This window comes from Rhipicephalus microplus, unplaced genomic scaffold (genome assembly GCF_043290135.1).
Source record: "Rhipicephalus microplus isolate Deutch F79 unplaced genomic scaffold, USDA_Rmic scaffold_204, whole genome shotgun sequence".
NCBI classification, from domain to species: Eukaryota; Metazoa; Arthropoda; class Arachnida; order Ixodida; family Ixodidae; genus Rhipicephalus; species Rhipicephalus microplus.
The window spans coordinates 162,501-175,000 of NW_027464775.1; the positions used below are offsets into that span (position 1 = coordinate 162,501).

The 12,500-nt window shown below is 62.3% G+C and overlaps 1 non-coding gene across 1 annotated transcript; it reads right to left on the reverse strand.

The window, feature by feature from the left end:
* Positions 1-1,372: 1,372 nt before the first annotated feature.
* LOC142792107 (small subunit ribosomal RNA) lies at positions 1,373-3,187 on the reverse strand. Its single transcript, XR_012890660.1, has one exon. It is a non-coding gene; the product is annotated as a small subunit ribosomal RNA (ribosomal RNA).
* Positions 3,188-12,500: the final 9,313 nt, after the last annotated feature.

The window sequence follows — 12,500 nt, forward strand, 5'->3', positions numbered from 1 at the left end:
GCCTCGACGGCTACACATTTCCTCGGGCGGCCGCCTCCCGGCCTCCGTGGAGCGCGGGATGCACGGTCCCATCGACAAGCCTCTCCCGTTTTTACCGTGGCGTCGCGGTTCACCACGGCAGGCGGGTCGGTCTCCTCCGCATAAAAAGGGGGACCCCCGCTTTTTGTTCCACGAAATCGCACAAGCTTTTTTCGCATCCACGGTTTGCCACCGCACACCAAAATGCCGATCCGGCTGCCTACTTTAGCCAACAGGTGGAGCCAGGCGCGCCGTACTTGCGCGGCACTTCCCACGTCCACCGAAGTCGGTGCCAAGGACCACTTTCGGCGCCGGAGCCGCGTACGAGCCTACTCGAGGCGGAAGAACGAAGCCAGCAAGGGCCTGGCCGCAAGTGCGTTCAATTGTCGGGACGTCCAAGTCCCTCGTTCTTCCGTGCTTCCTCTTTCGGCAAGTCGTTGCGGCACCTTCCCAAAGCGCGCAGACCCGCTAATCGCGACGAGCGCGACGTGGCCGTGCCGCCTTTCCCTCGGCAGCAAGCAAAACGCCTGGCAACGTCGACGCTCCCCTAACCGCGATCTCGCACCGTGTTTCGTGTGGCGAATTCAAAAGCCGGCCGGCGCTGCTGCAACCATTACGGTCGGTACGCATACGCCGCGGAGGGCGGGACGGTCATCGGAGCGTGCGGTTCCTCCATCGAGTACTGCGCACCTCGGCCGTCGCATCGCCGTGCCATGACCGGCCGCGCGTCAACGCGAACCGGTGCCAGCGAGATCCCTCGCCTGCAAGAACCGACCGGCAGCCTCCGTCACCCGAGGACGCGGAGGCGCTTGCCGCGGACGGCGGGACGGTATGCACTGGTGCACAGCGGACCCGTCACATCGCCAGTTCCTTGACCGACCGCCGACGCTTGTGCCGTTCCTCTCGTACTTGGCAGTCGCCGCGCGATTGTCGGGTCTCGTTCTTGCACGCTCGAACGGTCGGGAGGGCACTCGGCTGGCGTTTCGGGAACGCGCAGCCTCGCCTTCTACCGACGTAACCACGACTCGCCGTTCGCGCTCCGCCGCTCCTGTTTACAGTACTAGGCGGTCCCGCAGCGGTCGGGTCGCGCATTTCGAGCGCTTCGAGCCACGGTGCTGTGGCGGGTCGAAAGCCGACCTATGAGTGCGTTGCGCCGTTTGTACCCGCGTCCGCCACCTGGCCGACCGTCCAAGGTCGCGGTGTTGGCGTCCGCTGGGCGCAACAATTTGTCACGGGGTGCCGCTCCACATTCAGGCAGCCCCGTGGGGAAAAGCCGACCCCGCGTCCAAACGGGGTCAGCGGCAGAAAGTGTCGGGCGCAGACGCAGCTGAGGCGCTCACCCTTCACAATCCGTTAATGATCCTTCCGCAGGTTCACCTACGGAAACCTTGTTACGACTTTTACTTCCTCTAAATGATCAAGTTTGGTCATCTTTCCAACAGACCGGCGCAACCGAAAGGCCGCGCCGGACATCGGTCCGAAGACCTCACTAAATCATTCAATCGGTAGTAGCGACGGGCGGTGTGTACAAAGGGCAGGGACGTAATCAACGCGAGCTTATGACTCGCGCTTACTGGGAATTCCTCGTTCAAGGGGAACAATTGCAAGCCCCTATCCCAATCACGAAAGAAGTTCCACGGGTTACCCAGTCTTTTCAGACAGGGATAAAGACACGCTGCTTCCTTCAGTGTAGCGCGCGTGCGGCCCCGGACATCTAAGGGCATCACAGACCTGTTATTGCTCTGTTTCGTGCGGCTAGGAGCCGCTTGTCCCTCTAAGAAGGTTGTAAGGTGCTGGGAACCCCGCACCTATTTAATAGGCTAGAGTCTCGTTCGTTATCGGAATTAACCAGACAAATCGCTCCACCAACTAAGAACGGCCATGCACCACCATCCACCGAATCAAGAAAGAGCTCTCAATCTGTCAATCCTCCCAGTGTCCGGGCCGGGTAAGTTTTCCCGTGTTGAGTCAAATTAAGCCGCAGGCTCCACTCCTGGTGGTGCCCTTCCGTCAATTCCTTTAAGTTTCAGCTTTGCAACCATACTTCCCCCGGAACCCAAATACTTTGGTTTCCCGGAAGCTGCCCGCCGAGTCATTTGAGTAACTCAGGCGGATCGCTGGTTGGCATCGTTTATGGTCAGAACTAGGGCGGTATCTGATCGCCTTCGAACCTCTGACTTTCGTTCTTGATCAATGAAAACATTCTTGGCAAATGCTTTCGCAGTAGTTCGTCTTGCGACGGTCCAAGAATTTCACCTCTAGCGCCGCAATACGAATGCCCCCGTCCGTCCCTCTTAATCATTACCTCGTATTCCAAAAACCAACAGAACAGAAACGAGGTCTTGTTCTATTATTCCATGCAAGTTTATTCAGGCGACTCGCCTGCGTTGAGCACTCTAATTTTTTCAAAGTAAAAGCACCGGCCATCTCGAGGCACACAATGAAGTGCACCAAGAAAGAACCGGCATGATGTTCAGTCCGAGCCGTCGCATCGGGTAGATGCACTACTCGTCTGGAACTGAGATCCAACTACGAGCTTTTTAACCGCAGCAGCTTTAGTATACGCTATTGGAGCTGGAATTACCGCGGCTGCTGGCACCAGACTTGCCCTCCAATTGATCCTCGTTAAAGGATTTAGAGTGTACTCATTTCAATTACGGGGCCTCAAAAGAGTCCCGTATTGTTATTTTTCGTCACTACCTCCCCGTGCCGGGAGTGGGTAATTTGCGCGCCTGCTGCCTTCCTTGGATGTGGTAGCCGTTTCTCAGGCTCCCTCTCCGGAATCGAACCCTGATTCTCCGTTACCCGTAACAACCATGGTAAGCAAGTAACCTACCATCGAAAGTTGATAAGGCAGACACTTGAAAGAAACGTCGCCGGCTCGTGGCCATGCGATCAGCACAAAGTTATCCAGAGTCACCACACAATACGGGCCGAAACCCGATCGATCTTGGTCTAATAAAAGCACCCGTTACCCAAAGGGCTCCAGGCTCACTGCATGTATTAGCTCTAGAATTGCCACAGTTATCCAAGTAGGAAGAAACGATCTAAGGAACCATAACTGATTTAATGAGCCATTCGCGGTTTCGCCTTATTTCGGCATGTACTTAGACATGCATGGCTTAATCTTTGAGACAAGCATATGATTACTGGCAGGATCAACCAGGTAATCGTTCGACTGCGCGTCCGTCCTCGCCTTCGGCGGGCCGGACGCAGTCTGTGTGCGGCGGAGGCCACCTTCAGGCGCCCCAACACGCTTATTTTGCACTCCGAGATGACGGCGTTCGAGCTCGCTACGGCACAACCTTCCCGAAAGACGAGTGGGAGCCGTGCGGCAAGAAGCACGTTCATGCTCGCTCTTTTTCGTTGCATCGACTCGGTCGCGCCGTGCGGGTTGCCCAAGCCCGCTGCACTGTCGGTGGACCGGCCGGAACTAGCAACGGAGCCGAGACTGCAAAGCCGCCAGACGACGGGTCACGCCCGCGTCTTCGGCGCTTTCGCATCTGAATCGCCCGAGGACGACACGGAACACACCTCGATATCGTGGTAAAACGGCACCGTCCGACAACCAGCCCCTAACGCATCAAGCGGATGAGGCTGCAGACGACTGCCGTGGATTCCCCTGGAGCAGACCCGAGGACACGCTTGACGAGGCCGAAGCCCGCCGCATATCAGACACCCGGTCGCTTTCGCGTACGCCGCTCACGAGAACCCCCACATAATAGCAGCGATAAGTACCCAGACCTCCTTGGGCACTAATACGAGCGTACTCGAGAAAATTTCACCGCGGGTGTGCCCCGAAACGTGTGGCACGTTGAGCGTGCCACAAGTCTACGTCGCTCTCAAACCCGCCGAGGTCGTAGAATTTGCGACCCTACTCACGAAATTCCCACCGAGGATACGGCCGCAAACGTACCGCACCTTGGGTAGGCCACGAGTTTGTGCAACACTACGCTGACGGCACAGCACCGAGGTCGTGCGCGCACGCACGGGAAAATTCCGCCGCGGTTTCTGCCGAAAACGTGAGGCACCACGACTCTCCGCAAGTTCGCGTCGACTGCGAAAGACCGAAGTCGTGAACGACGTGTCCGCTACTCGCCGCCGACACGCTGGACACCAAACGTACAACGACTCGACGGCGTCGTAGAGGCCCACGACGCGGTTTTCCTTAACGACGTCTCGGCGTGGCACCGACAGGTTAGAACGGCCGACCAACGTTCCCTGTCCGCCGTTCGGCTCAGTCGAAGGGCTCGGCGACTTCGGCAACGCTGCGAAGCCGCACGGTGACGCACGCCATGTCCCCATTTTTTTTTTTCTTTCTGCGTCTGCCGGGGTGCCCCTATAATAGCAGCGATAAGCACCCAGACCGCCGTGGGTCGCTCGCCCCGGCTGACGTGGTTTTTCGTACTCCTGCGGCGGTCGCCGTCAAGCACGTCCAAATACGCTACTTTCGTGGGCGCATTCACGCTCTTTCGCTTCGCCGGAGTGCCAGCACTCACTCTGCCAAAAACGGCGAACATCCGAGCGGCGGTTCCCACTTTTGCGTCGGCGTCGCAAACCCCGCCCCGGCAGACGAGGTTTGCCGTACTCGTGCGACGGTGGCCGGCGGGCACGTCGAAAGACGCCGATATCGTGCGCGAATTGGCGCACCTTGGCTTCACCGGAGTGCCGCCACTGACTCCTCCAAAAACGGCGAAGATCCGAGCGGCGCTTCCCACTTTCGCATCGGCGTCCCGAACTCCGCCCCGGCTGACGCGGTTTACCGTACTCGTGCGACGGTCGCCGGCGAGCACGTGGAAAGACGCCGATATCGTGCCCGAATCGGCTCCGTTCGGCTTCGCCGGAGTGCCAGCACTGGCTCGGCGAAAGACGACGAACATCCGAGCGACGGTTCTCACTATTGCGTACGCGTCGCAAACCCCGCCCCGGCAGACGCACTTTGCCGTACTCGTGCGACGGTCGCCGGCGAGCACGTAGAAAGACGCCGATATCGTGCCGGAATCGGCCCCGTTTGGCTTCGCCGGAGTGCCAGCACTCACTCGGCCACAAACGGCGAACATCCGAGCGGCGGTTCCCACTTAGCCGTCGGCGTCCCGAACTCCGCCCCGGCAGACGCGGTTGCCGAGCTCGTGCGACTAGCGACCGCGAAGCCGTCTCGCGACGCCGCTTTCGTGCGCGGCTCCCACTGCGACCTGGGTCACCCGAGGTCGACGAGCAAAAAAGAATGTCGAAAAAATTTTTTTTTTTTTTTGCGTCTGCCGGGGTGCCCCTATAATAGCAGCGATAAGCACCCAGACCGCCATGGGTCGCTCGCCCCGGCTGACGTGGTTTTTCGTTTTCCGGCGGTGGTCGTCGTCAAGCACGTCCAAACACGCCACTTTCGTGGGCGCATTCGCGCTCTTTCGCTTCGCCGGAGTGCCAGCACTCACTCTGCCAAAAACGGCGAACATCCTAGTGGCGGTTCCCACTTTTGCGTCGGCGTCGCCAACCCCGCCCCGGCATACGCGGTTTGCCGTACTCGTGCGGCGGTGGCCGGCGGGCACGTCGAAAGACACCGATATCGTGCGCGAGTCGATGCTTCTTGGTCTCGCAGGAGGGCCGCCACTCACTCCTGCAAAAACGGCGAAGATCCGAGCGGCGCTTCCCACTTTTTCGTCGGCATCGCAAACCTCGCCCCGGCAGACGCGCTTTGCCGTACTCGTGCGACGGTCGCCGGCGAGCACGTCGAAATACGCCGATATCGTGCCCGAATCGGCCCCGTTTCGCTTCGCCGGAGTGCCAGCACTCACTCGGCCAAAAACGGCGAACATCCGAGCAGCGGTACCCACTTAGCCGTCGGCATCCCGAACTCCGCGCCGGCTGACGCGGTTGCCGAGCTCGTGCGACTAGCGACCGCGAACGCGTCTCGCGACGCCGCTTTCGTGCGCGGCTCCCATTGCGACCTGGGTTACCCGAGCTCGACCAGCAAAAAAGAAGGTCGAAAAAAAATTTTTTTTTTCTGCGTCTGCCGGGGTGCCCCTATAATAGCAGCGATAAGCACCCAGACCGCCGTGGGTCGCTCGCCCCGGCTGACGTGGTTTTTCGTACTCCTGCAGCGGTCGCCGTCAAGCACGTCCAAATACGCCACTTTCGTGGGCGCTTTCGCGCTCTTTCGCGTCGCCGGTGTGCCAGCACTCACTCTGCCAAAAACGGCCAACATCCGAGCGGCGGTTCCCACTTTTGCGTCGGCGTCGTAAACCCCGCCCCGGCAGACGCGGTTTGCCCTACTCGTGCGACGGTCGCCGGCGAGCGCGTCGAAAGACGCCGATATCGTGCGCTAATTGGCGCTCCTTGGCTTCTCCGGAGTGCCGCCACTCACTCCTCCAAAAACGGCGAAGATCCGAGCGGCGTTCTCCACTTTCGCATCGGCGTCCCGAACTCCGCCCGGGCTGACGCGGTTTACCGTACTCGTGCGACGGTCGCCGCCGGGCACGTCGAAAGACGCCGATATCGTGCCGTAATCGGCCCCGTTTGGCTTCGCCCGAGTGCCAGCACTCACTCGGCCAAAAACGGCGAACATCCGAGCAGCGTTTCCCACTTTCGCATCGGCGTCCCGAAGCCCGCCCCGGCAGACGCGGTTTGCCCTACTCGAGCGACGGTCGCCGGCGATCACGTCGAAAGGCGCCGAATTCGTGCACGAATCGATGCTTCTTGGTCTCGCAGGAGGGCCGCCACTCACTCCTGCAAAAACGGCGAAGATCCGAGTTGCGCTTCCCACTTTTTCGTCGGCGTCCCAAACTACGCCCCGGCTGACGCGGTTTACCGTACTCGTGCGACGGTCGCCGGCGGGCACTTCAAAATACGCCGATTTCGTGGGCGCATTCACGCTGTTTCGCTTCCCCGGAGTGCCAACACTCACTCTGCCGAAAGCGGCGATCATCCGAGCGGCGGTTCCCACTTTTGCGTCGGCTTCGCAAACGGCGCCCCGGCAGACGCGCTCGTGCGACGTACTCGTGCGACGGTCGCCGGCGAGCACGTCGAAAGACGCCGATATCGTGCTCGAATCGACCCCGTTTCGCTTCGCCGGAGTGCTGCCAGTCACGGCGCAGAAAACGGCGAACAAGTGTTTTTTTTTTTTTCCTAGAATTTGTGTTATAGAAGGCACATTTGATATCGGACGATAATTTTCAACTTTATCACGCGCACCGATTTTCGTGTAGAGGTTTGCAAGTTTATGGGAATTTCTCCACTTGGAATAATGCGATTTAGTAGTACTACGAGAACTTCATGGATGTACTCAAGGGTACGGGGCAAGTCAGTTACGTCAACACCTGCAGATTTTTTACACTTCAAACTGAAAATTGTTGGTTGTGAGTCCTCGTGTGATATTAAAGGCCGATTCGCTAACACATAGAACAAAGAAAGAAAGGAAGAAAAAACGCCCGCGCTCGCTCAAGAAACCTGGGTTCGCAACAAGTGGCAACAACAAGCAACCGAGCGAGTGCGCCAAAACCCGTGGCGGCCGAACAAACGCGAAGTCCCAACCGCGTCAGCCGGGGCGGCACGGGACAGGAAAAATCACTTCAGCCGGGGCGGCGGGGCACCGAATAAACCTCGTCACCTCGTCGCAGGATAAAAGAGGAAACAAAAAGTCTAAACAGCGTCTGCTGGAGCGAATGCGTAATAAAACAACAACAACAACAAAAAAAAACACCCGCGCTCAAGAAGTCTGCAATCCTCACAAAAGGCGACTGTGACCGAGCAGCGTCAGCCGGGGCCGTGCGGAAACGGAAAAACCGCGACTACCGGGGCGTCGAGGCACCGAAAAATCCACTTCAGCCGCGGCGAAAAAAAAAACAAAAAGAAAGACGGAGGGGGGGGGGGAACCACGTCTGCCGGGGCGAAGGAAAAAAAAACGCGTCTGCCGGGGCGAGCCCGGGTGCGGCACCACCGGGAAAACTGTGGCAAACAGACATGGCGATCGAGTGAGTGGGCCGCCAGCCAGGCTCAGCCAAAAAGTGCAAAGTCCGAACTGCGTCAGCCGGGGCGGCAAAAACCGCGTCAGCCGGGGCGGCGCAAAAAACCGCGTCTGCCGGGGCGGCACGAAACCGCGTCAGCCGGGGCGGGGCGAAAACTGCGTCAGCCGGGGCGAAAGAAAAAAAAAAACGCGTCTGCCGGGGCAAGCCCGGGTGCGGCACCACCGGGAAAACTGTGGCAAACAGACATGGCGATCGAGTGAGTGGGCCGCCAGCCAGGCACAGCCGAAAAGTGCAAAGTCCGAACCGTGTCAGCCGGGGCGACGCAAAAACCGCGTCAGCCGGGGCGGCGCGAAAACCGCGTCAGCCGGGGCGGCACGAAACCGCGTCAGCCGGGGCGGCGCGAAAACTGCGTCAGCCGGGGCGGCGCGAAAACCTCGTCAGCCGGGGCGAGCGAAAAGGGGGGGGGGGGAACCACGTCTGCCGGGGCGAAAGAAAAAAAAACGCGTCTGCCGGGGCGAGCCCGGGTGCGGCACCACCGGGAAGACTGTGGCAAACAGACATGGCGATCGAGTGAGTGGGCCGCCAGCCAGGCTCAGCCCAAAAAGTGCTAAGTCCGAACTGCGTCAGCCGGGGCGGCGCGAAAACCGCGTCTGCCGGGGCGGCACGAAACCGCGTCAGCCGGGGCGGCGCGAAAACTGCGTCAGCCGGGGCGAGCCCGGGTGCGGCACCACCGGGAAAACTGTGGCAAACAGACATGGCGATCGAGTGAGTGGGCCGCCAGCCAGGCACAGCCGAAAAGTGCTAAGTCCGAACTGCGTCAGCCGGGGCGGCAAAAACCGCGTCAGCCGGGGCGGCGCAAAAAACCGCGTCTGCCGGGGCGGCACGAAACCGCGTCAGCCGGGGCGGCGCGAAAACTGCGTCAGCCGGGGCGAAAGAAAAAAAAAAACGCGTCTGCCGGGGCGAGCCCGGGTGCGGCACCACCGGGAAAACTGTGGCAAACAGACATGGCGATCGAGTGAGTGGGCCGCCAGCCAGGCACAGCCGAAAAGTGCTAAGTCCGAACTGCGTCTGCCGGGGCGGCACGAAACCGCGTCAGCCGGGGCGGCGCGAAAACCGCGTCTGCCGGGGCGGCACGAAACCGCGTCAGCCGGGGCGGCGCGAAAACTGCGTCAGCCGGGGCGAGCCCGGGTGCGGCACCACCGGGAAAACTGTGGCAAACAGACATGGCGATTGAGTGAGTGGGCCGCCAGCCAGGCACAGCCGAAAAGTGCTAAGTCCGAACTGCGTCTGCCGGGGCGGCACGAAACCGCGTCAGCCGGGGCGGCGCGAAAACCGCGTCTGCCGGGGCGGCACGAAACCGCGTCAGCCGGGGCGGCGCGAAAACTGCGTCAGCCGGGGCGAGCCCGGGTGCGGCACCACCGGGAAAACTGTGGCAAACAGACATGGCGATCGAGTGAGTGGGCCGCCAGCCAGGCACAGCCGAAAAGTGCAAAGTCCGAACCGTGTCAGCCGGGGCGACGCAAAAACCGCGTCAGCCGGGGCGGCGCGAAAACCGCGTCAGCCGGGGCGGCACGAAACCGCGTCAGCCGGGGCGGCGCGAAAACTGCGTCAGCCGGGGCGGCGCGAAAACCTCGTCAGCCGGGGCGAGCGAAAAGGGGGGGGGAACCACGTCTGCCGGGGCGAAAGAAAAAAAAACGCGTCTGCCGGGGCGAGCCCGGGTGCGGCACCACCGGGAAGACTGTGGCAAACAGACATGGCGATCGAGTGAGTGGGCCGCCAGCCAGGCTCAGCCCAAAAAGTGCTAAGTCCGAACTGCGTCAGCCGGGGCGGCGCGAAAACCGCGTCTGCCGGGGCGGCACGAAACCGCGTCAGCCGGGGCGGCGCGAAAACTGCGTCAGCCTGGGCGAGCCCGGGTGCGGCACCACCGGGAAAACTGTGGCAAACAGACATGGCGATCGAGTGAGTGGGCCGCCAGCCAGGCACAGCCGAAAAGTGCTAAGTCCGAACTGCGTCAGCCGGGGCGGCAAAAACCGCGTCAGCCGGGGCGGCGCAAAAAACCGCGTCTGCCGGGGCGGCACGAAACCGCGTCAGCCGGGGCGGCGCGAAAACTGCGTCAGCCGGGGCGAAAGAAAAAAAAAAACGCGTCTGCCGGGGCGAGCCCGGGTGCGGCACCACCGGGAAAACTGTGGCAAACAGACATGGCGATCGAGTGAGTGGGCCGCCAGCCAGGCACAGCCGAAAAGTGCTAAGTCCGAACTGCGTCTGCCGGGGCGGCACGAAACCGCGTCAGCCGGGGCGGCGCGAAAACCGCGTCTGCCGGGGCGGCACGAAACCGCGTCAGCCGGGGCGGCGCGAAAACTGCGTCAGCCGGGGCGAGCCCGGGTGCGGCACCACCGGGAAAACTGTGGCAAACAGACATGGCGATTGAGTGAGTGGGCCGCCAGCCAGGCACAGCCGAAAAGTGCTAAGTCCGAACTGCGTCTGCCGGGGCGGCACGAAACCGCGTCAGCCGGGGCGGCGCGAAAACCGCGTCTGCCGGGGCGGCACGAAACCGCGTCAGCCGGGGCGGCGCGAAAACTGCGTCAGCCGGGGCGAGCCCGGGTGCGGCACCACCGGGAAAACTGTGGCAAACAGACATGGCGATCGAGTGAGTGGGCCGCCAGCCAGGCACAGCCGAAAAGTGCAAAGTCCGAACCGTGTCAGCCGGGGCAACGCAAAAACCGCGTCAGCCGGGGCGGCGCGAAAACCGCGTCAGCCGGGGCGGCGCGAAAACTGCGTCAGCCGGGGCGGCGCGAAAACCTCGTCAGCCGGGGCGGCGCGAAAACCTCGTCAGCCGGGGCGAGCGAAAAGGGGGGGGGGGAACCACGTCTGCCGGGGCGAAAGAAAAAAAAACGCGTCTGCCGGGGCGAGCCCGGGTGCGGCACCACCGGGAAGACTGTGGCAAACAGACATGGCGATCGAGTGAGTGGGCCGCCAGCCAGGCTCAGCCCAAAAAGTGCTAAGTCCGAACTGCGTCAGCCGGGGCGGCGCGAAAACCGCGTCTGCCGGGGCGGCACGAAACCGCGTCAGCCGGGGCGGCGCGAAAACTGCGTCAGCCGGGGCGAGCCCGGGTGCGGCACCACCGGGAAAACTGTGGCAAACAGACATGGCGATCGAGTGAGTGGGCCGCCAGCCAGGCACAGCCGAAAAGTGCTAAGTCCGAACTGCGTCAGCCGGGGCGGCAAAAACCGCGTCAGCCGGGGCGGCGCAAAAAACCGCGTCTGCCGGGGCGGCACGAAACCGCGTCAGCCGGGGCGGCGCGAAAACTGCGTCAGCCGGGGCGAAAGAAAAAAAAAACGCGTCTGCCGGGGCGAGCCCGGGTGCGGCACCACCGGGAAAACTGTGGCAAACAGACATGGCGATCGAGTGAGTGGGCCGCCAGCCAGGCACAGCCGAAAAGTGCTAAGTCCGAACTGCGTCTGCCGGGGCGGCACGAAACCGCGTCAGCCGGGGCGGCGCGAAAACCGCGTCTGCCGGGGCGGCACGAAACCGCGTCAGCCGGGGCGGCGCGAAAACTGCGTCAGCCGGGGCGAGCCCGGGTGCGGCACCACCGGGAAAACTGTGGCAAACAGACATGGCGATTGAGTGAGTGGGCCGCCAGCCAGGCACAGCCGAAAAGTGCTAAGTCCGAACTGCGTCTGCCGGGGCGGCACGAAACCGCGTCAGCCGGGGCGGCGCGAAAACCGCGTCTGCCGGGGCGGCACGAAACCGCGTCAGCCGGGGCGGCGCGAAAACTGCGTCAGCCGGGGCGAGCCCGGGTGCGGCACCACCGGGAAAACTGTGGCAAACAGACATGGCGATCGAGTGAGTGGGCCGCCAGCCAGGCACAGCCGAAAAGTGCAAAGTCCGAACCGTGTCAGCCGGGGCGACGCAAAAACCGCGTCAGCCGGGGCGGCGCGAAAACCGCGTCAGCCGGGGCGGCACGAAACCGCGTCAGCCGGGGCGGCGCGAAAACTGCGTCAGCCGGGGCGGCGCGAAAACCTCGTCAGCCGGGGCGAGCGAAAAGGGGGGGGGGGAACCACGTCTGCCGGGGCGAAAGAAAAAAAAACGCGTCTGCCGGGGCGAGCCCGGGTGCGGCACCACCGGGAAGACTGTGGCAAACAGACATGGCGATCGAGTGAGTGGGCCGCCAGCCAGGCTCAGCCCAAAAAGTGCTAAGTCCGAACTGCGTCAGCCGGGGCGGCGCGAAAACCGCGTCTGCCGGGGCGGCACGAAACCGCGTCAGCCGGGGCGGCGCGAAAACTGCGTCAGCCGGGGCGAGCCCGGGTGCGGCACCACCGGGAAAACTGTGGCAAACAGACATGGCGATCGAGTGAGTGGGCCGCCAGCCAGGCACAGCCGAAAAGTGCTAAGTCCGAACTGCGTCAGCCGGGGCGGCAAAAACCGCGTCAGCCGGGGCGGCGCAAAAAACCGCGTCTGCCGGGGCGGCACGAAACCGCGTCAGCCGGGGCGGCGCGAAAACTGCGTCAGCCGGGGCGAAAGAAA